The sequence below is a fragment of the Maylandia zebra genome, linkage group LG23 (genome assembly GCF_041146795.1).
Source record: "Maylandia zebra isolate NMK-2024a linkage group LG23, Mzebra_GT3a, whole genome shotgun sequence".
In the NCBI taxonomy this organism is placed as follows: Eukaryota; Metazoa; Chordata; class Actinopteri; order Cichliformes; family Cichlidae; genus Maylandia; species Maylandia zebra.
The window spans coordinates 47,358,857-47,384,697 of NC_135188.1; the positions used below are offsets into that span (position 1 = coordinate 47,358,857).

At 40.7% G+C, this 25,841-nt stretch overlaps 1 protein-coding gene and 1 long non-coding RNA gene across 7 annotated transcripts in view; one reads left to right on the top strand and one right to left on the bottom strand.

Moving 5' to 3' along the window:
* Positions 1-25,841, top strand: part of dmd (dystrophin) — a 300,586-nt gene that overhangs the window by 15,309 nt on the left and 259,436 nt on the right. The window lies entirely within an intron of this gene.
* LOC143414963 (uncharacterized) lies at positions 554-14,726 on the bottom strand. The gene is made up of 6 exons (XR_013095576.1): positions 14,378-14,726; positions 10,668-10,743; positions 8,544-8,618; positions 6,936-6,996; positions 3,558-4,716; positions 554-2,019 (listed from the first exon to the last, which is right to left on the bottom strand). It is a non-coding gene; the product is annotated as an uncharacterized LOC143414963 (long non-coding RNA).

Genomic DNA, 25,841 nt, shown 5'->3' on the forward strand with positions numbered 1-25,841 from the left:
CGAACCAACAAACTTAACTCTACTTACTGAGCTATAGCCATCCCAAGCAGCATGCCACAACATTGTTAGGCAAAAAAAGAAATTTGTGATACTTGTGCTAAGAATTGGTGAGCGATATCAGTGATATGTCTTGCTTCAGGACTCTCCTCCACCTTCCTGCCTATGCACCCTTAAGTTCTGTTCTGCTTCAATAAAATTCCAGTATAACTGCTAAATAAAAAGAGAGCCACTGTTGTAGCACAGAAAACTCTGACACTAAGCTAGACATAAACTATCTAGCGCATTAATCTACCTTGGTAACACCCGGGGATCCCTTTAAAAATAATAGAAGAAAAAAGTGAAAGACTAACACACAGATGAAAGAGCAACGAATGAGATAGGGAGAAGAGGGACAGAGCTCTGATTGTAGGTAATTGCTGTTCACATCCAGGGCAGGTCTAATCACTTTGTGTGTGTGTGTGTGTGTGTGTGTGTGTGTGTGTGTGTGTGTGTGTGTGTGTGTGTGTGTGTGTGTGTGTGTGTGTGTGTGTGTGTGTGTGTGACTATGCTAATTTTTCCCCAGCATCTGGGTATAACCCTAAGCTCAGTGGAGCAGTAGCTTGCTCCTGTTTTAGCCTTGGTTTATAATTAGTGTCCAAAACCTCTTGCTCTTCCATGTCTTTGAATCAGAGAGGGAGGGTTTTTCAACTTAATTTGACTTTTTCAACATAACACTGAAAGGAGAAACGGGGAACAACAACAATGTATAAAATATGCTATTTGAGGAAGTTTATTTTCTTTAAGTACAGTGACAGTTGCTGAGCCATAGTGTCAGTGTTGCCACCAAGTCTTGGAGGAGGTGAAGTGAGGAAGCCAGTGAGGCCCTGCAGGACTACATTCACACCACACTGAGACATGCTCTGTGTCCTCATGGGATGACATCACTCTGGATCACAAGGTCACTGGTCGCCCTCCTCAATGAAAAATCTTCAGGCCTGGGAAAATGGATGAGTTGAGAAGTATACAGTGTGAACTGAAGGCTTGGCTTAGTGTAAAGATACGAAGTGGCTGAGACCAATCTCCAGCTGAACATCAAACATAGATGAGGATTACGCTGATTGATCGCCAAACTCAAAGACATCAGCACTAGCAAATGGGCTGGATAAAGCCACTGAGCTGAATTTGTTTTTCAGCAGGTTCAGCACTGGGCCCTTTTTGAACCTCCTCACACAACACAATCTCAACACCTCAGCCATCAAACAAACCAACAGTACATGTCCCTTCATACGTGTTGGGCTCGGGTAAGCACCCCACCCACATCCTCCTTTCAGATTCACCTTTCTTGACACGTGACTGTGACGGCCAGGTGAGGAGGCAGCTGATGGAACTACGCCCAGGCAAAGCTGCAGACCCTGATTCCATCAGTCCTTCGCTGCCTAGCTGTCTGGCATCCTGATGCAAGGTTAATGTGAAGGAAGTCAGGCGCAGGTTAAAGTCCAAAAGATAAGATAAGATAAGATAAGATAAGATAACCTTTATTAGTCCCAAACGTGGGAAATTTGTTTTGTCACGGCAGGAAGTGGACAGTGCAAAAGTTATGAAGCAAAAATTAGAATACAATAAGAATAAATACAGTACACAACTGTACAGAATAGAATAAAATAAAATACTATATACAGTAGAATAAAATATACAATAAGATAAAAATAGTTGTATATAGCATTTGTATTCTGAGTAAAAATACAACGATGCCAGAAAAGTATTGCACTTAGTGTTATTGCACATGTGTGGATGTGTGTGTTTGATCAGTTAAAGTCTTTATTATGGAGTCTGACAGCCGTGGGGAGGAAAGACCTGCGAAATCTCTCCGTCCCACACCGTGGGTGCCGCAGTCTCCCACTGAAGGAGCTGCTCAGTGCTGTCACAGTCTGCTGCATGGGGTGGGAGATGTTGTCCAACAGGGATGACAGCTTAGCCGCCATTCTCCTGTCACTCACCACCTCCACTGGGTCCAGAGGGCATCCTAGAACAGAGCTGGCCCTTCGGATCAAGGGGGGGGACTTTTATATTTAGCCAAAAAAAACAAACTTGGTTAAATTATACAAAAATCTAAATCTTGGGCCCATAAAAGAGGTCAAAGTATAACAGAACTCTACTCAAAAGTTGGCAACAAACAATACTACTAACTCAAAGACCTTCCTAAATGAGGGGAAATAGTAGCTGATCATCCCACAAAGAGACATAAAGTGGTAGAACACACAACAACCTAAATCAAACCCCCACGATCCCGATTCATGACATGACCCAATTTGCAGGTCTCCATATAGGCTTGCTTTGCCCCTTTTTCATCTCTTAGCTCATCAACCAAGGAAACAAAAAAAGATTCAATCATGCGCATAACAGCGTAAACTAAAATGTATGCACTTATTTTAGAATACAGTATTATGTGATCGTGTAAGTAAATTAATTCTAAACCAAAACCAACTCTTTATTGTAAATTAAATCCTACATTTAAAGAAAGAAAACTATGTGTAGTGTTTAGTGTTATGTATGAGTCTATTGTAACACTGATATTACCACTGTGTGTGGTTGTAACTGCATCACAGTTAGGTACCAGTGCTGTGGAAGACTGTCATGGTTAGTGACATCAAAGAAAGCCACCCCTTCAGACCAGTTGATGTCTGAAGGTGCTGGAGAGACTGATTCTTACCTGACTTAGCTTACAGGCGAAACATGTTCTCAACCACTTTCAGTTAACTTACCAGCTTACAGGGTGAGTTCAGGGTGAAAGTGTACATTAACCCTTCTGTGACAAATTAAACCAAATGTCTCCCACAAATGAGCTGGAACAGGAGAGTTCACTGGAAATAAAGTTACGTTGAAACCAAGCACACCATTGTTTCCCTTGTGACATTACCAATAAGTTTGATGTGTCACATGGCCTAAACAAAAGTTGTATCCAAGATGGCCGACTTCTAAATGAGCACCATGGTCACCACCCATCTTGAGGATTTTGCCCCTCACATATACTAATGTGCCACAAACAGGACTTTAATATCACCAACCATTCCCATGTTATTACGGAGTATCCATATAAATGGCCCACCCTGTAAAGAACAGTATGTGTGACTGCTGTGTGCAGCACCTCTTCAGATTTGGTTAAAATAATACTACTCTAAGGCAACCTGCCAACATTTGATGCATTCTTAATTTTAAAATTCAGAATCTATTAGCAATCACTATGCAAAAAGAAACTTAATTTCCACTATAATTTAGTAGATACTCTATAAAGCTACATGCTTATTAAACTAATTAAATCACAGAGGAAGATTTCTAGTGGCCTATTCCTTAACTGATAATTCCATTTATCACCCTGAAACAGAGGAGTGAGTTAATGTTTTCCACATGGTCCCCCAGAAATGCAGTATGGTGAAAATTAACACAGCGCAGTTCACTTGATTTGAGGCTGTCACATGAAAATTAGACAGGTTAATTGCTTGTTCTCTAGAGGAATCACAGCTGGTGCTTTTGGAGGGAAAAGGCTTTTAATAAGTAAAGAAAAGCCACAACTGACTTACCTGTAGGGTTTCTTTTACTCATCGTGTTGGGGGTGAATGAGGACCCAAATGCAGATTCACAGGGAGGCTAATATTTCCAAACACCTGGGACAACATCTCTGGAAGTGGCCCAATCCTGAGGCCTGTAAAGGATAGGTCAGGGGGTCGACTCAAAGAAGAACCTCGGCTAAGGGATAGATCTGGTGGCCAGCCTGAAGACCAATAGAGGAGATGGTTAAGGGGGCCAGCGTGGAGTACCACAGAGGAAATGGGCCTCTTCTGGGGGCCACCCAGAAGACCAGCAGCAGAGGGGGAGCAGTCCTGCCAAGGAGGTAGTCGGCATCGCCGAAGAAGGGGGCCTGCAGGGGGTGTGGGAGGAGACCCGTGTCAAAGGAGATGGGACATTTCAGGGGGCTAGGCTGACAGCTAGCATTGGTCTAGGAGTCAAGACCCCTGAGGAAGGGGCCAGCAGTGCAGCCCCTTGGTGGGCTGGCCTCGACACTGGCAGAGGAGTCCTTCAGGGGACTGAGTTTAATTCAATTTCAATGTAATTTTATTTATATAGTGCCAAATCACAAAAACAGTTGCCTCAAGGCAAGTTGAAGAGTAATAGGACAGCCTGGACTCGAAGTCTACAGGTCAGGAACTACAAGCAGCTCAGTTTTCACTTGCCCAGGAAGTTAAACTTGAGCTAAGACTCAAGCGGTTCTGGATGTTCTCTGGAGGCTCAGGACCCAGTTGTTCAAACTTTAAAATGGCAGATGAAAGAGTTCTGAACATAAATCCAAATACCAAGCCACAAGGAGTACAGAAGTACAAGAAATAAAATCCAAGATTATAGGAAACAATGCAATGAAACAGACAGGTACAACATGACAAAGGACTCAATAAACCAAGGTTTTAAAAACACACAAACACACCGAGGCTAATGAGAAATGAGACTATAATCTAAACAATAAGCAAACTGAGAATCAAACTGAAGATCTTTGATAATAAACAGACCTTGAAAGACGAAAAACACAGAACACTGGGTTAAAGATCCAGGGCCGTGACAAGGATTGTAAAAGTCATGAACAAACCCACCCGATCAGATTATATCACAGCTGGTCTGACAAACTTCCATCCATCCATTTTCTGCTGCTTATTCTGGGCTGGGTCGTGGGGGCAGCAGCCTAAGCAGCTGGACGAAAAAGCTATAAAATTCAGTGCACTTAAAACAACAGCAAAAGATTTTAATTTCTTAAATCTTTTCTCTTGCATTTTAGGGAACATCTCTCTCGCACGTGCTCTTCCTCTTATTATAATTACAACAGTTAATTACAACTTCCCAGCTACAGAAGTGAGCGCTGCTCATTAAGCTAATGACTCCACCCTTCATGGGATCACTCTGTGGGAAAGATGCATACATTTATTTGCCACTGGCAGCATAACAATGCAGATACCACAGCAACTGTAGCTGAGATAGATTACTGTAGGCACTCAAATCCTCGAAAACCCATTTGCTTCACCAAAGGCTCCAAGCCAGTTTGAAGACAGGTGGACCTGACACAACTACAGTGATGCACACGTCCCAGGCAAGCCCTGTGGATTCTAGCTGTTTCTGCTCTGTGTTGAATCATTATATCTAACAAACCTGTTTAAGCTTTTTATGACCTTTATGTGGAATAAAATTCTATGGCACAACATTATTTGAAACGGTGATTGTTATTTGCTCAGAGACCAGTCACAATGTTTTGTTTGGGAACTTGAAGGGTGTATGAAACATTGTTGCTTTAAAGCACAAATTCAGAGTGAAATATGTCTGTGAAGGTTCTCAGTCATCCAGGTCATCGTGAACTGAAGAAGCTTCTCATCCGAGAAGCTTCTTCAGTTCTAAGGTCAAATGGTGGAGAGTCCCAGATATAAACCTAGTGGGAGTTTCCCCCCACAGAGGGACAAAAGGACCCCCTGATGATCCTCTACCTAATCACATGAGCCAAAGCGTGAAAGCGGGTGTGGGTCCCAATCAGCCAGGGTTTCGGGTGAGCTCATTGTGAAACCTGGCCCCACCTTATCATGCGATTTCCTGAGGTCAGATGGCCCAGGATGTGAGTGGCCGTTAAGGCGTCTGGGGAGGGATCTCAAAACTGGATTATAGATGTACAGCATACAAAACTCCTAAACACGAACTTAACAACGTGGTGTATGCTGTACAGTGCAGCGAGGAATGCTCAGACCTCTACATCGGAGAGACCAAACAGCCACTTCACAAGCGCATGGCACAACACAGAAGAGCCACCTCCACAGGACAAGACTCAGCAGTCCAGCTGCATCTAAAGGTCAAAGGTCACTCTTTCGAGGATGCCAGCGTTCACAGTTTGGACAGAGAGGACAGATGGTTTGAAAGAGGAGTGAAAGAAGCCATCTATGTCCACTGTGAGCGACCATCTTTGAACAGAGGCGGGGTTTACGACACCAACTCTCTGCCATCTATAATCCAGTTTTGAGATCCCTCCCCAGACGCCTTAACGCCCACTCACATCCTGGGCCATCTGACCTCAGGAAATCACATGATAGGGCGGGACTAGGTTTCATAATGAGCTCACCCGAAACCCTGGCTGATTGGGACCCACGCCCGCTTTCACGCTTTGGCTCATGTGATTAGGTAGAGGATCATCAGGGGGTCCTTTTGTCCCTCTGTGGGGGGAAACTCCCACTAGGTTTATATCTGGGACTCTCCACCATTTGACCTTAGAACTGAAGAAGCTTCTCAGATGAGAGGTGAAACGTCTTCAAGCAACTTAAAGAAGTCCAGACGCTTCGGCTGCCTCATGGCGGATATAATATTTTTTTAAACGAATTACCCCACAGTATTGCTTAATCAAGAAAACTGGTGATTAAAAGCCATGTTTGGGCACATGGGCGGCTGTATACACACTCACTCATACACACACACACAAATGCTTGGATATTTACATATGCACATATTCCTTTACATGCATTCAGTGGAGCTCTCCTTAATAGTCCAGCTCTCAAGTCCCCAACTGCGATAAGTGAATTTTAATTAAGAGAATATTGAGAGTTGTAATAAATTATTTTAATAACCAGCAAATGACTTTGCTTTTCTGCAGAGACTGGTTTCACTAGTGGATCAAGAGCTAGTGTGTACAGTGGCTGTCAATGCCAAATTACACAAATCACTTCATTTCTGCTGTTAGTCACTCATCTGTGGTCATTTATGGACTGGCCTTTTTATTAAATGTTATTTTTAACTGTTGTTTAGTACATAAGTGAATATAATTAAGTATTTATCCAATGCATGCATTTGTCTGTGTGTGTGTGTGTGTGTGTGTGTGTGTGTGTGTGTGTGTGTGTGTGTGTGTGTGTGTGTGTGTGTGTGTGTGTGTGTGCCAGCTTAACTAAGCAGCAGATTGCAGAGATTTGCAGCCAGCTGGTCCGGCTGTGTTCCTATCCGTTTCCCCTGCCAACACAGAGACACAAACACACACATGCAATTTCACACAACAGGAAGTCATCGTCAAACCAATCACAAACCTCAACCACAACCAAGATCCCTGCCCTTCCCTGCAGGGATCTTGGTTGCTGACTAATGGCTATGGCTAATGATGCTCGTGATCACTGTAAATAAAGACATATGTTTCGTGGCTGAGAACACGCCTACTCAAAGCTTTCTGTCATTAAGGCAGGCTCATTCACATGCTGGGGATGATGCACTGTGTTGTAGTATTTTTGTTTTGTACTTTCAGGTTTGGCAAGAGTGAATTTAGTAAAGCAGCCACACTCAGAATGGAATCATGATCCTCCTATTTGTTCTGGGGGATCATTTGAACACAGTCAGGGGGGCAAGTAAAGCACAACTACACACACAAAGAAATGTTTTAACTCAACTCTTAGCTATTAGCTGCAATATTGCAACTACATACAATTATACTTGTTTCTATATTTTCTTGACAGGATTAGGATTTTGGATATTTAGTGCCTGGGTGAATTCTGGGCTCTTTGTTATGGTCCTTGAGCTACTGCAGCACAATTGTTGCTTATGTGCCACATTATAGTGTAAAGGCTGCTGCTATTGGGGAATTCCCTTGCTTGAGGGCCTGTGCCTGGCCTACAACAGTGGTTAGGTGAGCTGTACATGTCAAAGTAACATTCAATAAAGACGTGTGCTTTTTCTAAAGAAGCTTGACCACAACTCCATCTTATAGGAGTAATGTTGTACAAGCCACAGTAGTACCAATGTTGTTGTAAATACACAGAAACTTTCTATCTTTACTGAACAGAGGAAATTTATAGCACTCAAAGTGCCTTAACATTAGAGAACAGTAGTAGCATATCAGCTGCTTATTATAAACTGTCCTTGTTTAAGAGTAAAAGATGGGAGGCATTGTATTTTTGCGCATTAATTCTTTTGCTTCAGTTATTGTTTCTGTGGTATTCGTATCCTATTTTTACACCTTTTAAATTGTTAAGCTTTTGTTTTTTTTATACACGGGTACCAATGCCACTTTGAAAACAGAGGAAAAATTAACATTCCAACTGTATTTGAGTTAATATGTTAATTTTTAATACTTTATTTTAAATGTGCTTGACCACAGCACATAAGGTTGAATTCTACTAGAACCAAATGTTTCTGATTTAGGGCAGAAAATGTGTTTTCATGTGGACATGAATTATGAATGAGAGTCATGCACATTTGCCAATAAAACAATCAGTGACAATACTCTTGGCAACAAACTTTATGATGGAAAAGGCTAGTTTAATAGAGGAATAGATACATAACTCAAGCTGCTTGATTCTGTTCATCTGGACGTAGCGTTTTCAGTGGGAGAAACGTTTCGTCACTCATCCAGGAGACTTCTTCAGTCTCAGCTAACTGCAGGTTTCCCAAATCTTATAAACAGTACATTTGCAAGATGACTGAAACCAGCACCAGTGAATGAACAATGGGCTGGGAGGTCAAAATGTTACATCCAGATGAACATAGTCAACCTTTTGGGATTTACTTACCTGGATGATTGAGCATGCATCAAACAACGGGAGAGAGAGCTCCAGAAGAGGGTCTTGGGATAGGTGGTGAGACACCTTTGTTGTATGCAAATACAGGACAGGTCACTACACCAATCTTCAATCTGCTGTTCATGTCAAATTCTTTATTTTCCCAAAAGGGAAATTAGTTTAGCAGCCGGATAAAGGTAAACAAAAAAGTAAACAAAACAATAATATAAAACGACAATAATAGTAATAGAAAATCCCCAGACGGTTATATGCTATTTAGGAGACAGGATGCAGTAGGGATAAAAGATACCTGGAGTCTTTTGGTCTTCCTCACAGGTACTCTAAAACGACGGCAACTAAAGGCAACAGCTCAAACTCACTGTGAAGTGGATGGTTCAAACAATTAACAATAGAATGAACCTTTATAAGCACATTTTTATTGTAAATAGCCAAAAGTCCATCTTGCCAGCGCCCTGAAATTTTGTTAGCAGTTTTTACCAGAAGACCGAATCGATTCTTATTCTTCACCGTCAGGTTACCAAACCAGGCAGCGATACAAAAAGACATCACAGATTCGATAAAACGTCTATAAAACAAAGACAACATCTCGGATGAGACATTAAAAGATCTCATTTTCCTTAAAAAGAACAGTCTTTGTTGAACTTTTTTAGTAGTGGCCAGCATGAGATTCTTTATGGTCAAGCACACCTAGATATTTATAACTCTCAACGATCCCAATATCAGCAGTTTTAATGATTGATTGATAATACTTTATTCATCCTGAGGGAAATTGGGTTAAGGTTAATGATAGTGGGTGATGAGCTATAAGAGGACTTCCTAAAATCAATAATCATGTCTTTAGTTTTTGACACATTTAGTGACAGGAAGGACTCATCACACCAATCCACAAAATCATCTACAACCTGTCCATGGCCTGACTCGCCCCCACAAGAAGACTGACGATCACTGTGTCATCACCAAACTTCAGGATGTGTCTGTTCGTGAAATTGCTGCAACACTCATTTGTGTACAGAAAGAACAGAAGGGGAGAGAGGCAGCACGCTGGGGTGATGCAGTAGAGGAGGAGAGCACATCAGAAAACACATGATTCACCCTCACACATTGTGACCCATTAGTCAGAAAGTCTGTCACCCAGCCGACCAGACCAGTGTCAAGCGTGAAATGATTGTAAAGCCTGTCAGCAAGTAAGAGGGTTGAATTGTATTGAATGCCGATGAAAAGTCAGCAAATAATAATCTTGCGTGGGTGTGGGGGGCCTCAAGATGCTTATACAAGAGATGCAGGAGTGTGACAGCAGCATCCTCCACAGCTCTCCCTGCTCTATAGGCAAACTGGACGGGGTCAAGATGGTGTTCAACCTGCATTAAAATCTCCTTCTTAATTATCTTCTCAAATGACTTCATCACTAAAGAAGTCAGAGCCACAGGCCTAAAATCATTAGCAACTGGAACAATGATCGCATGTTTCCAAATCTTAGGTACCGTCTGTAGCTCTAAAGAAAGTGAGAAAATATGGTGAAAATCCCACTCAGCTGATCAGCACAAGTTCTCAGTACCTGTCCACAGATGTTGTCAGGTCCAGGACTCTTACTCTTAGTGTGTCTAAAGAGATTAGCCCCCTCTCATCAATACAAAATGATGGGGGAGTGATGGTCTTCTCCCTCAGTTTGCTGGTCTGCCTAGAATAGTCAAGATCTTCAAAACGCAGGTAAAAACTGTTAAGACTGTCTGCCAGATGTTTGTCAGAGGTAAACCCTTCTAAGGTAATATTACTTTTACCTTTCGTTTGTAGCCCTGCCATTGTTTTCATACCAAGCCAAGCTCTTTGGAGGTTGTTACTGCTGAGTTCTGCCTCAATCCATAGCTGATCACCACATGCACTATTTTGTGAAGAAGTTGTTTGTCAGACTCCAGGAGGTATGGGGGCAGTCAGTTACCAGATATTATTTAGAGACAGCGACATACAACTGATTTGGCAAATAGCCATTCAGTAATAAAGTATGGATGTAGCTTGTTAGACTCCAGCCCAGTTCCCCAGCTGACCAAACAGGAAGCTGGAAGGATGTTTGAGTGAGACCCAGGAGTCAGCTAAGATGACACAATGCATCGGGCTTACCACTCTTGGCATTCTTGTTCTCTTTTTTCCTCTTGCTTTGTTTACTTTATCCCTCTGTCTCTCTTGATGTTGCTTTCTGTTTTTAAATTGAAAACAAAAAGTGTTATGATCAGGAAAATTGACAATTGCTGTCTTCTTTTTTTTTTAGCATTTGAATCAATCTTGTAAATGTTTGTTATAGATAGATAGATAGATAGATAGATAGATAGATAGATAGATAGATAGATAGATAGATGTATAATAATTTGTCATTACAGTAAGTGCTTGTTAGAGGGATTAACATGTCTGATAAAGTAGATACGGGGCGATCGTGGCTCAAGAGTTGGGAGTTCGCCTTGTAATCGGAAGGTTGCCGGTTCGAGCCCCGGCTTGGACAGTCTCGGTCGTTGTGTCCTTGGGCAAGACACTTCACCCGTTGCCTACTGGTGGTGGTCAGAGGGCCTGGTGGCGCCAGTGTCCGGCAGTCTCGCCTCTGTCAGTGCGCCCCAGGGTGGCTGTGGCTACAATGTAGCTTGCCATCACCAGTATGTGAATGTGTGTGTGAATGGGTGGATGACTGGATATGTAAAGCGCTTTGGGGTCCTTAGGGACGAGTAAAGCGCTATACAAATACAGGCCATTTACCATAAGTCCTAAACCTCAGTAACAATGTGATGCCGAAATGTCTTTTCAGATTTTATAACTCTATAGTAGTGAACGCTTTTCTAAGAATGTGAAACTGTTTCCATGTTAAACAGATAAAAAGACAGGAGGCTGAACTAGATGTGGCAGAGCTGAGGATGTTAAGATTGTCCCTGGGAGTACTCAGGAGTCTGGGGGACAGCTTGGACTGAGCGGTTAGCGAGGCAAAATACTGGACAAAACGTGTTGAATATGGAGTTGCCAGGTAGGAGGAAAAAGACAAAGACCACAAAGTTTAGCCCCACTTGTCAGAAATTTATACCACTGAAGAGGAACTGGAACAGGTCCTCCCTCCACGGTGTTGTGAATATTTTTTGGGGAGAGCACTGAAGACCTTTGATTCCTTCACAGGATGAGTTGGTGTGCTGCAAAAGTGACTCAAATGATTTATAACCTCCCAAACGGTTGACATATATTATTCAGTTTTTCATTTAATTCATTAATGAACAGATCATTGTATAGTAGCCCAAGACTACTGATTATTTTATAATGACAGATGCACTGTGGTCCAGGAGGGGCTCCAAATTGTTTTCCTCTGGTGTTGATCAAGAGGTGAATTCACCCTAATAAAACTTCAGCCTGTAACATAACTTCAGAAATGTTAAGTCTATATATATATATATATATATATATATATATATATATATATATATATATATATATATATATTTGTGAAACTTAATGAACCAAACTAAATACTAACACTGAAGGGTGGCTGGTGGGGCCACCACAGGGATGTATGACTATCAAAAGAATCCAGGTGGGGTTTATTATTGCAAAAATAAACAGAAGGCTTGGTTATGATTAGTTATTAAGAATATAGACCGGTGCTTTATTCCTGATCCAGCCATGTGCTGACTGGACTGGTGTATCACAGTACACATGGATAGCATCCCAAGCATACCTTGACAGTAACCCAAGACCTTCATAAAGCAAAAAAAACTGAATCTACTAAACAGCTCAGATCAGTCACCTGGCCTCAGTTCAACTGAACATAATTTTTCACTTGCTGAAAACGAAATGACAAACAAAACAATCAGAAAGTAAAGCAAGTGCATCAAAGGCCTGGCAAAGCACCTCAAAGGAGGAAAATCAGCATTTAATGACAAATGCAAATCTGTTGTGGTCACTGGCTGCCAATGGTCAAGGGCTATTTATGTTCGTAAACACGGAGGCACTGTGTAATGAGCAGCTGTAATTTTTGAAAGGTTAATGCAATATATTTGTTGAAGCCTTGAATTAAAGCTGAAAGTGTGCACTTTAAACACATCATTGATTCATTAATTTCAGACCCATTGTGTGTGTGTAATGCAGAGGCTGCATTGTAGTTAATTGCTGGCTGTAATTTGAAAATCTCTACAATAAAACGTGACATTTTTCCTGTTGTTTTCATGTTGAATTATGCAGATTTTTGCACTTTAAAAGCATTAAAGTAGTGTTTTGTCCTGTTTGTATGTCAAACTGGTTCACTTTGATGGGACATGATATGTGATATCAGTCAGAAAATGCATTATAGAAGGAGGAAAGATGATGACTTTTAAACATTCACATATGGAGTGCTCAGCAGGTAGAGCAGGTCACTGAATGGAAGGTTGGTGGTTCGATCCCCAGGTACTCCAGTCTCCATTTAAAATAAGATAGTAACACCAAGTTGCTCTGTGATGAATGTGTGTGAATAGTAGATACAAATCACTTAAAAACATAGAAGTGGGTGAATAAAGCAGAAGAAAAGTGCTATGTAAGAATTAGTGCATTTATCATAGCCGAATAGAGAGCAACAAATCTGACTTCAGAGATTCTTTTCACAGCTGTGAGTGGACATACCAAGAAAGCCGATTTTAATGGACGGAGCAAAAAATTTAAAGCAAGTTTTTCTTGTTTTACTGACATAGATCTCAGTCTGTTCCAGCAGCTGCTCTAATTCATTTTGACTTATTTAATTGTGCATTTATTTACTCAGACAGTCATGGGAAGTGAAGAAAATCATCCATGAAAAGAATTTCAGGCTAAATTTTAAAAAATGATTCGATCCCATCTTGTTCAGTTCTTAGAAAGCCAACAGTAATCCCATATATCTGATTTAGAAAACACTTTACTGAATAATGAACTGTAAACATTAAAGCCAGAGACTAACTCATAAACAACCCCAAATAAAAACCTTTGGTGTATCTTTCCTTGAAAGTTCAAAGGTTTTCAAATTGTGCTTTTCTTCCTCTTGCTCTGTCTAGGATGTGTTCATTGTACCCTCAGCCCTTTAGCCAATTACTCATGCAGCAGATGACCCACAAAATGAGCTAATATTCTATTCATGGGAAGAAAAATACACTTTTCTGGGCTGTGCAGAGATCAGGTCACCCAATTGCATAACCTAACACTGTGTCAGTTGCACCTCATTTCAAGTTTCATCCCATTTAGAGCTCCCAATATCAAAATCCATCATGCGGAATTTTCCTCTCCCTGATGTTTCAGAATGCAGAGAGCTGCCGGGCCGGTCACAGAAAGAGTCAAAGTCAAAGTCACAGAGACCTGTGAACACATGAATCAGGAGTCTAGGGAGCAGAGGGTCAGCCTGTGAAAGAACAAACAAACACCTTGCATTTGACTACTTAATTTTGAGATTTTGAAATAGTTTGAAGACATGTACGCACCCATCCTCACAGAATGTGAAGAAGAAATCAAAACTAACTGTGGCTGATTATTAGAGCTGTTAGCTGTCAAAATACAAACAGGGTAATGCAAGCCTCTGTCCTTTTAAGCAAAACCTTAACACCATCCATCACGACAGTAAGCTGCCTACCAACCAGTTGACCATTCAGCTAACAAACCCTCGGGTGCGCACAAAATGCCAGTGGAAGAGGTGAATAAAGTGGTCATTTCTCATATTTTTTGTCTAACATCTGCTGACTGAGAAACAGGAAACCTTGGGAATACACAACTTTTACATGGCATTTAGCCAGGTGGCGCAGATTTACATGTTACATACAGTACGCATGCTCATGGAATGTTGTCTGCAGGTGAAATTTACTCACCTTCACCTCATTACATCATTATGTGGTACAACTTGGTGAAGTTTCCTAGCCTCATTCTCCTAGGAAAAACTACCTTCCGACGAGCAGAGAGAGAGAGAGGCAGGCAGAAAGAGACTCCGTTATATACCGGACCACGCCAGACGGTGAGAGAGGAGGAGTCTCGGCCACTGTTAGTGACACGGGGAAGCTGTCAAGGAACGGGTAAATCACCGGGACTGTCGCTGATCGACAGGATACACTAGCGCGCACTTCTTCACTGTAGTCCTCCTGCAAAGCTTAACAGCACAGAAAATAATAATACTACTAATAAAAAGACGCAGATGCTGGCACACCTACGTCAGAGGTGATTACACGGGTACCTGGATAATAACAGGCTCGGTTAAGCGGTTTGGGAAATTTGAAGAGGACCTCCGCCTTTCACCTGTGCTGAGCTACATAGCGGCTCATACCCGGTTGCCTCAGCGGGATTAACAGCTGCTAAGATGACGACGGGCTAAAATGTGTCGTTCTCAGGTAAGATGCTCCGCGGGGATGGGTGAGGCAGGTTGGAAATTCTCACTTAAAGGTGTGTCGTCCTACCGTTTAGGTGCAACGTGTTTTATTTGAAGAAGTCCAGCAGACGTGCCTGTCAACTGAGCACTGGGTGCACGCTAGGTACTGTGCACGCTTCTTGATGAAAGATTGGTATTCCGCAGAGTTTGATGGGGTTTTTTGCTGCTCGCTGTCTTCATGCTGTTGAGTAGTAAACTCTATGTAACAACAGGCGGTGGTATCCGAGAGATACGACATTCCTCAGCATGATGTGTCTGCGTATCTGCGCATGCATGCCTTGTGTTTGCTGGGGATTATTGTTAAGTGGTCTGTTAATACTATAATACGACATACATGTGTTGTGGTTGGGTTTGTCGGGAGCACAGATTCATAATATGTAATTTAATTAAATGTGGATGGGGTGCAAACTGGAAACCCTTAGCAACGGAGGACATCTAGACTCAACTGTGCGTGCGTGCGCATGTGTGTGTGTCTTGTCTCGCCTATAGTATCGTCCACCTCCACTTCCCTGGGTTAATCTCCTGTTTGATTAGGCTTTATGTGAGGTAATTCAGCTGACTTCGAGACTGCTTTTCTTTACAAATAACGATTGAAATGGATTTGATTCTTCACCAAAGGAGCACATTTGAAATTATACTGGGCAGAATTATTATTTGTATTTACTGGAGCTAAATCGATTTCTAAATCTCTGAGCAGCCAGTTTAATACTGTAGGGACTCATGATATATGAGGGATATTTGGTATTTCAGAGGTGCAGGCATATTATAGGGATATCATATTTAAGTACATGTTAAGGCAGGCTTAAATATACACGAGTAACATATGTCCATGACACATACTGAGATATAGTAGAGAGGGTTAAAACTGTGGACTGTATTTAAAAGATGGAGAGAGCCATTTAGATCTCAACCACTGGTTAGTGAAGTTGTAAAGCCCCAGGCTGAGCATTTTTCATTGCTGCCGTCTCAACAAGAAATATATTCTTGTATTGCTGGTGTAAAGTTTCTAAGACTAGGGTTGTAAGATTGGGTCAATTTAAAAATGGCAAGACTCATTGATAAATTTATTACAATGCAAGATCAGCATCCCACAAAAAATGATTTGTCGTTACAGCACACTTTTACGTTTTACTGTTAGACCAGAATGCCCTTTTGTCAGGAGGTTAGGTTTAGGGCTAGGGTGCCAACACATTAAACTGTAATCACTACTGTTAAATTCCTCTTTCAAGCTGTTCCTTTTAACTATGGCTGTTCCACACTATTGGCAGCTCTAATAACTTATCCATATGAACTCGAACCAAGTTATTTTTTTGGTTAACTTAACCAAAATGTGCACACTGGTTGTAGAGCTGCTATTGGTAAAATAGCAGCTCTACAACCAGTATGTACATACAGTTTGTGTCAGAGGATAATATAAGCTAGAACAATTTATATGGTCTCACATAAGGTCTGAATTTCTAAAAGTGTTTTTAAGAAAACGTGACTATGATAACATCCAGGAGCAGTGTTTGGTAATGGATCCATCATCTTGTGATAAAAGGAAAGAGAGATCATCATATCATACTCTCCTTTCATTCTCAAGTCATAGAAAAATGTATAAAAATAGATCAGGATTAGCAAAAGATTAGCAACATATTTTAAACACACACTATGTGTAATAACAAGAGTAGTTGTAAATTTATTCAAGGTGATGGTAATGGTAAATAATTCTTCTATAGCATGTTTTCCTCAGGAAGTAGAGCAGGTCATCTACTCATTGGAAAGTTGGTGGTTCAATCCCTGAATGCTCCAGTCTGCATGCCAAAAATCCCTGGCAAAGGTACTAACAGCAAGCTGCTTTCTGGTGCATCCACAGGAATGTGAAAAAGTGATAGAAATCACTTAAGCATAGAAAAAAAGTGCCTGTGTGAATGGATGAATGAGAAAAGTTATATATTTGTATACTGAGTGCACAGGTAGAGCAGAAGACCATTATTAGGAACAAGTCCGTTTACAAATAGGCTCCAGCCCTCTGTGACTCTGAATTGGATCAGCTAAAAAAAAATGGATGATTGGATATAATGAAGTACTTTCCTCATCACTCTCATCACTCACAGGAATAAAAACACATTCAATAAAAATGTGTCTTTATTCTTATGAGAGGTCTTAACTTGGGTTGTTTGCAAGACATTGTATGAGAGCATATTCTTCGTGTGTGGACGCAGTAGTTGACGTTTCAGTAAACTGGAAGTTATCCTGCACCTGTGTCATTGCATAAATGTGGCATTTCTGCTCAGTTTTTATACCGTGGATAGAACTGAATTTAAACACTTTGCCTGACCTCTCTGTTCGTGCTCGTGTGTTAGTCTGTATTACCCCGGTTTTGTGATGTTGTATATAAAGACTCTGTTTGAAGACTGCTTCTTAAAGAGTACTGTAGTTTTTGGGTCATAAGCCGCTACTTTCCCCCCACACTGTGAACACTGCGGCTTATACTGACGTGCGGTTAATGCATATTTTTTTTCATGCGGCCAAAAACATTTTGCCTGGTAACAGTAGACCAATAAAATTGATAAGTAGTATATATATTTTTACCGGTTGTTAAGAGACGTTGTAATGTTGTTTGTGCACTTTTCCCTAAAAAGAACCATAAGCAACGTAATTTGTGTGTTACTGATACGTACGTATACTTAAAGGTAGCCGTGTTACAGGCGCTGTTTGAGCAAAAGAAGCATTTGCAGTATGTATTTTTGTATGTTACCATAACGTTTATGTTACCATGTTTATGTTACCTTAGGGATTAAATTAAACGTTAAAAATCCTCACGCGTAATATTTCTGTGCACATATCTCATATTACAAGTGAAACGCATACGGCTTAAAATCCGGTGTGGCGTGTACAAGTGCAAAATTGATTTTCTTTCTAAAATCAGAGCATGCAGCTTTTAATCAGGTGCACTCTGTAGTCCGGGACTTACGGTAATTGTAAACATAAGGGTAAGGCTCCATTAAGAGCAAGTCACAGTTATGACTCTGAGTGTATTACCACACTGTAAGAGTTAAAGGGTTTTTAGTATTTTTCTCTTAGTCTGGTTTATACTCCAGTCCCAACAAGGAAGAAATAAATTCTCATGGTGAAAGTATCGAGAATGATAATAAGGTGCCATGTATGAATGGATTACACAAGTCACTTGCAGCCATGCTAAACTTATTGCAAATAGTGTACAATTGGGGTGACAATTATTTAGTTCCCTGCTGAATCAGTTTCATTTTAATGGAAAGGGATAAATATCAACCAAAATCCATTATATAAAAGTTATGAATTGATTTGCATGTCACTAAGTGAAATAAGTATTTGACTCCGACAACTCACAGATTGGCTGTGTGCCTGTGTGGCGCATACATTACAATCAGTCAATCATTAATCAATTACTCCCCATCTAAACCTGTTATGTGTGTAAAGCACACCTGTCCACAGAATCAGCTTCCTCCATTCCAGCCTTTCACCACCATCATGGGCAAGACCAAATAGCTTTCAAAAGCATTATGGACAAGATTGTAGACCAGTGATCTTGCTGAGAATGTGCCAATTGTTGGTGCGTTATTCAGAAATGCAAGAAATATAAAATTACCAGCAAGCGCCCTCGGTCTGGACATCCATGCAAGAGTTTGCCTCGTGAGATGAGAATGAAGAAAGGTCAAACACAAATTATCAACTTTTCGTAACATTATTTTGCTTTATCCATTACAAAGCCAGTTCTGATGCTTAGGATCATTGTGCTGTTGGAGCACCCAATTATGACCCAATTTCAATTGTCTAGCTGTTGATTTGAGGTGAATTTCAAGAATTTGGAAGTATTCTTCCTTGTTCATTGTTTCATTTACTTTGTGCAGTGTACCTGTAGAAGCCCCTAGAATGACAGAAGAGTCTAATGGGTGCAGCCATTTATTTTCTGTGTTAGCATAGATAGGCTGTTCTCTGGACATCGTTTGTGCAAACTACAAAATAAAAATAAATCGCAACTCACACAATTCCTTTGAATTATGTTCTTGCAATTAGTCCAAATAAATCCGGTCAAATTCAAAGAAAATTACTCACGTATCTCAAGATACGAGATGTGCAGCACCTGAAACTACGGATACTGGATGCCTGTGCTGGCATTTCTCCTGCGGTGTTGCTATCAGTGTGTGAAGAGTGGGAGAAGAGGGTTGCATTGACAATCCAACACAATGGGCAGCACATTGAACACATTTTATAAGTGGTCAGAAACTTGTAAATAACTCATGAAAGAATAAAGTTACATTGAAACCAAGCACACCATTGTTTTTCTTGTGACATTACCAATAAGTTTGATGTGTCACATGGCCCTCTTCCTATTGGAAAAACAAAAGTTGTATCCAAGATGGCCGACTTCTAAATGGCCACCATGGTCACCACCCATCTTGAGGAGTTTGCCCCTCACATATACTAATGTGCCACAAACAGGACTTTAATATCACCAACCATTCCCATGTTATTACGCTGTATCCATAGAAATGGCCCACCCTGTAGAGCATTCAGCATTATTGATGCTGCTGAACAAAATAAGGACTACCATTGCAATCTGTGTCCACGATATTCACTTGTCACATGCCATGTGGCAACTGAAATATTTTCAGAGCTCAGATGTGAAAGGCTTCCTGTCCACACATAGCGTTTATGGTCCTTGACACCCATTGTCCCAGCCCTGTCCTCTTACACACACTTACACTCACACACAGATAACTCCTAAGCTGTTAATGGCTCTATTTTTTTCCATCGCCCTGCTTGGCTGGCTGGACCTCCATCCATCTGCTTTGTGTTGCACTATTCAGAAAGCTGGTTAATCCCCCAGCAACTAGAAACAAGAGGAGGAATCCAACCATCAGCTCTTAACGTTTCTCCCTCTCCCCTTAATACTCCTTTCTAGGGATGGGCAATTAATTGAAAGTTAACAATAACCAATATTCACCTCTAATCTTACCAATGTCAGCTATTTTGTTTTTAATTTGTTTGTCGCTTGGTTTTGTTTTTCCATAGGGTGAGATGCAGCTGGATAGGTCACCAGTCTGCTGCAGGCTAACACAGACAATCATTCACACCCTCTACAATTTAGAGTCACCAGTTAACCAAACCCCGGCTTCTGCGTGTCTCTTTAATGGGGCTTGTGCAGTATTTGTTATTGTATATGTGTCTTTCCTACTGAATGCAAGGGGGCCTAAAAGGGCCGACGGCACTAGGTACCTATGCTGCAGAGCTTTGATAAGTGAAGAAAAAGGGCAGAACAAAGTGTTGAAGATACTAGCAACACTTTGGACACAACTGAGGCCATAATCATGTGTGAGAGAGACACTGAGGCTGTGCGCTACAGATAGTGCCATTAAGTCATTAACTGTTTGCTCTAATGTCCAAGCAGAAGTCCGAGGCCCAAAGGCTCATACGAGCTGTTGATTCATAAATAGAAGTTTTGAAGCCTGAAGAAGAATTCAAATGTATTTAGTATCTTGGAAGAACATTTTAGCTTCTAGGCATCAGTTGTTGTCCTAGGAAACAGACCTTTTAAAAATTGTCTTTTACCAAAAATGTTTTTGTTTATTTATAATATTTAAAAAGCACGAGTTAAATTCTGCAATCTCCTTCTCTCTCTTTCTTTTTTGAAAAATAGTATGCTTGATCTTTAAAAACCCAAGTGGCGTGTAAGAAAATGGTTAATTTTTTGCACTTTTCTTGGCGGATGAGTTTCCTGAAATACTGTCAAATTACTCTGCCACGAGGAAGCTCATTTACTGCCTAATGAAAACACCTCATGCATTTCTGATTAACGTATTGGTGTCTGACTTCTCGCATTCATCCTCTTCTGGATTATGGAAACAAGTGAATAGTTTGCTTTTTCTTTCCCTCTTTTGTTTGGATTTGTTCTAAAATAAGGTGACAGTGAGATACTGATTGGCTCCATTTGGAAGCTGCATCCTTCCTGCTTGATGAGAAGTTGTCAAGTTAAAGCCAAAAAAAAAAAATCTCCAGTTTCTTGAATCAGCCTCCTTGTTCTCAACACATATGCTTGTTTTAAGCTTTGCTCATTCATACCGGGTCCTCATGGCATGACAGAGGGAGATTAGGCAGTCAGAAGAGTGACAGAAGAAGAAGAATCATGCCCTGCAGCTTATTGGAAGTCTAGATGGTGACGTTTTCAACAACCCCAACACAGCATCACCACTTCCTGCCCCTAACCCATCAAAACCAAGCATAATGAGTGGGTTCTGTCACCCATCAGCACACTACACTAATCAATCCACAGGCAGTGAAACTGAGGGTAGACAGCATGTTCAAAACAGTGAGAGAGAGAAAAAAAGGGTGTAATGTCTAAGAGAGGAATAGAGCGAGAGAGTGGGAGAAAACAGAGGCGACAAAAATAGGACAAGATGCAGGTAGAAAGGTTAAAAAGGAGAGGAGAGAAAGATGATGCAAGAGGGGGACAGAGGGAGGAAAAAAGAGTGGAGAGGAGATGATGGGAGAAACTGAGAAGGCGATTATGTCTGCCCTTGTCCAAAGAGGATAATGAAGTGAGTGGAGCTGAGCTGACCAAGTGTTGCAAATTCAAATGTGTACCTGGGAAGCTGCACAAACACACACTGACATACTTTTAAAAAGCAGCTACTTGAACTCGCTTTGGAAAGAATATCATCATCCCTACCATATTATTTTTGAGTGTTAATAATACTCGAAGTGAGGGGTTAGCAGTACATTGCATTTTTACCAGCTAAATGGAAATCAGCTGCCTGCCAGTGCAGTCTTAAAGTCTTTTCTCACATGTATATGTGTGTGGACATGCAGAGCTGGGGGAGAGTGAGGCTGATAGAGGACTAAGGCGTCATATGGAAATATAAAGCATCGCAGGGAGACTAATGGAAAGAAACATCACATAATTCTTAATTGCAACATAATGTAATTTGGCTTCTCATCATGAGTAACAGAACACATTATATCGAGAGCATGTAAGTTACTCAAGCTGCTGCTGACAAACTGGTATATTTGGACCTTGCTCGTGTATTTCAATAGACCCAGGCATTTTTCACATTAACAAAGGGCAGCTGTACAGACACTATAGTGTGCATCGACTGTAACAGACTGAAAACTATCTTTAACCCCATAATGCCCTTTGTATCATATTTGATACATGAGTTTCTGAGACCTCTATCTCATCAGCATGATCAGTACTTGCCATAATTTCAAAATGTTATGGACAAAACTCTTTTTTTTTTGGTCTAAAATTAACCAAACTTGTTAACAAAAACTTGCCAAAAACGGCCGATGTATCAAAATATATCATACGCAACATCCATCCATCCATCCATTCGCTTCCGCTTATCCTTTTTAAAGTTCAAATGTAGAAAAATAAGTCCAGTATTATAGAATGAAACCAAAGATCAAACCCTGTTTTCAGAACATGGGAATAGAGCAGCTGATAGAGGATTCAACATTAATGAATCAATGGCATGGAAGTAGAGGAAGCAAGAAGAATGAGTTGAGTAAAGTTTGACTTATCTGACTGTTTTGTTTCGCTCAATGTGTCCTATAATCCGGTGCGCCTTATGGTCCAAAAGATACGGTAACTTCTACCTTCCTTTAGCATGTCCAGAAGTCCAGCTTTCTGTGCGATGGTTAGCATCTTCCTCTGCCTTTTGGGTGCTACTGCAGGTACCTTTGACGGTGCAAAACGCTTCATCGACATTGTTGTGTTTGTTGGGGAGAAAACTTACAAAGATACAGTGCAGCACTTCAGAGTCACGCTGCTAGAGATCGAAGATTTATGTAAATTTGACAAGCTGAACGCATTCTGGACTGTACAGGAGACACGGAGGAGATTGATTGACAATGGTCTACAGTCTCTTAAAGTCTACAGTCTACAGATCTTAAATTACATTCAATTCAATTTTGTTTATACAACAGTCACCTCAAGGCTCTTGATATTGTAAGGTAGACCCTACAATAATACATACAGAGAAAACCCCAACAATCATATGACCCTCTGTGAGCAGCACTTTGGTGACAGTGGGAAGGAAAAACTCCCTTTTAACAGGAAGAAACCCACGGCAGATCCAGGCTCAAGGAGTCTAGCTTAGCGTTTTCTTGTTAAGGCTCTGTCTTTACATGTTTTCCAGTTGAGTAACTTTCTGTTTTGATTTGTCACTCCGTGTCCCGTCTTCTGTATTGTTTCTCCTGCTCCTTGTTCCCCACCACTTTTCTTCTCCCTCGATTGTCCTTGCTATGTATATATGGTGCCAGTTTCTGTCAGCGTTCTGATAATGATCTGTCAGAGCTCTGTTTGCCTCTTCTTGTGAGTTCCCTCTTACTCTTGAGTCTGTTTGCATTGGCCTTGTGGACTGTTTCATTTTGATCACTTTAATAATCAATATTCACAGAGCGCTTTATGTTACATCTTCCATGAGTCTGAGTCTGCATTGGGATCCACATTTCTCACCACATGCCAACCACACCGTTACAGTAAAGGCATTTTCATTTTTAATTGAAAGCTTTGACAATATAAATGTATTTCAAATAGCACCTCATACAGGAACAATTTGAATCTAGGAAGTACTCCTCAGAAACCTTTGTTCACTGGTCGTATATTGTCTGATTTAATGCAAAATACACAGAAACATAAATCTGAGGTATATGTTTGTATGTGTGCGACACAACCAAGTTATCTTGGTGCAGAAACCAAAACATTAAACCAAAAGATCTGTTAGGTTTTCTGAGTTAGTGATGCATTTTTGGTGACTGGCAACATACTGGTGTTGCTGATCAAATACAGTTGGTAAAGTAGGCTGTCCAGCTGCTCATAGACATTTTTTCAACTGTAGCTGGGACGTTAGGAGACACATTTTTAGTAATTACATTTGATTTTAAGACTGTTTTAGCCAAGTTTCAGTGAATAATGCTACATATTCTAAACCAAGCTAGCACTTGTATTAGCCTAACAGTTCCACCCATCCCCCCCCCCCCCCAAAAAAAAAACAAAACAAAAAAAACCCACGATGGTGATTTCCAAAAGTCATTCACGCACTCATCTCTAAAAATGGTGTATGCTCCCAAAGAATGAAAAGCTGAGCTGTAATTAATAGTGATGTGCGATACCACTGATTTCCTTTCCGATCCGATACCAAGCAAAATTCAGGGAGGTATCGACAATACCGATACTTTGTACAAAAAGTTAATGTTTCTTTGCATTTCACAACACAATATATAATTGTATTATGTAATTGTAATAATAATAATATAATAATATAGCTTTATAATAATTACAGGACATCAGACTACTTGTTTCTTATTGCTTAATAATGCAGAATAATCATATAGAAATGAAAAACCTGAAGTTGTGGCTATTTGAGCACGCTGCCTGCCTGCAGCACTAAAGGACTCAGCGAGAGACGTCTGTCTCGCCCTAGCAGCACCTCTCCTCCTCTTCAGTTCGCCTCAACATAAGCTCGTCATATTCTGTGATATGATTTACTCTGAGGTGTTGGTGTTGCCACAACACCTCACTGTCTTGCCACATGTATCACAAACCGCATCTTGGCTGTTTGTGGAGGTAAAATACGTCCATACATGACTCAGTTTACGCTCAGCCATTGTTGTGAGTGCGCACGCCAGGGGCTGCGACACATTTATACAGCCATATTTCGCACACGACTATGAAAGGCGTAAGAGGAAGTAGTTCCTTCCAAATTAGATGATCCCAATGATAGTTTCTTTCCACTCTGTTCCTTTTAATGGGAAAACTACAAATTTACCCAGAGTACTAAAATATAGATTTTTCAATATGAGAATCGATTCTAGAACATGTTTTACTGGTATCAGAAGAATCGATATTTCAGTATCGATCCGCGCACCGCTAGTAATTAATAAGATTTATTATCTCCCATTTGAGAATGTCACACCCAAGGTTTGAATATTTACATGTTTACAATATTTGTACCCTGACAAGTTACAATGCACTGATCTACAGCAGACAACCACTTTGACTCCGACTGTAATTAGAAAATAAAATGCAGAAACATTACAGTTGTGATCTGTTCACATAATCATCGTAACAACATTTAGCTACCAAGCTTTAAATGGTAGTTGGATTTAATAGCGTGTAATACTTGAACTGCCTCCGTTAACATCATTGTTATGGAGCTTCATAGTTTCTTCCTCATCTTCTACTGCTCTTAACAATCAGATGACTTAACCAATTCATTTAATACCAAAACAATGTGAAGATGATTCAAACTAAGTGGGCTGTTTGTTTAAATGGAAAACACGCCTCAGCACTGCACTACATCTCTATGGTCTAGTGTATTTTGTACTCTTTGGGGATCTGAATTGATTTTACTGCATGAGAGTTAAAAATGTATAGTCTAAGGCTCCTGGTCCCAGGGCATGGCTCAGAAGCCCTCACAGTGTACCCGTAATTGGCAAGGAGTATAAATCCTCCTACGTGCACCGTTCTCTCACTTTGTGTCTGTCTGTTCTAACCAACTAACCGATACCCTTTGACTCCATCTTCATTACTTTTCTGCAATTTTCTTAAAGGTCACTTATTACTGTTCATACAGTGTGCTCGTCTTTCTAAATATTTAGATGGATTGGTTTTAAAATGCATTTGGTGTCTACTGTTATAAATAATTGCTTCAAAGATGAAACTTTTCTCTCTTCATAAACTGGACGTCCTTGGACTAGGTAGTAGCTGGTACGCAGCGACTAACTTTCACTCTAAAGTTAAGATGCTATGCACTATTTTAAAAGAAGCTGGGGTGCTGTGTGCCATTTAGTTCTTGTTAACCCTAGATTTAATTAAATAGATTTTCAGTCCATCCATCGTCTTGCTGTTATCTGAAGTCAGATTGCAGCAGCATTAGGATATTCCAGGT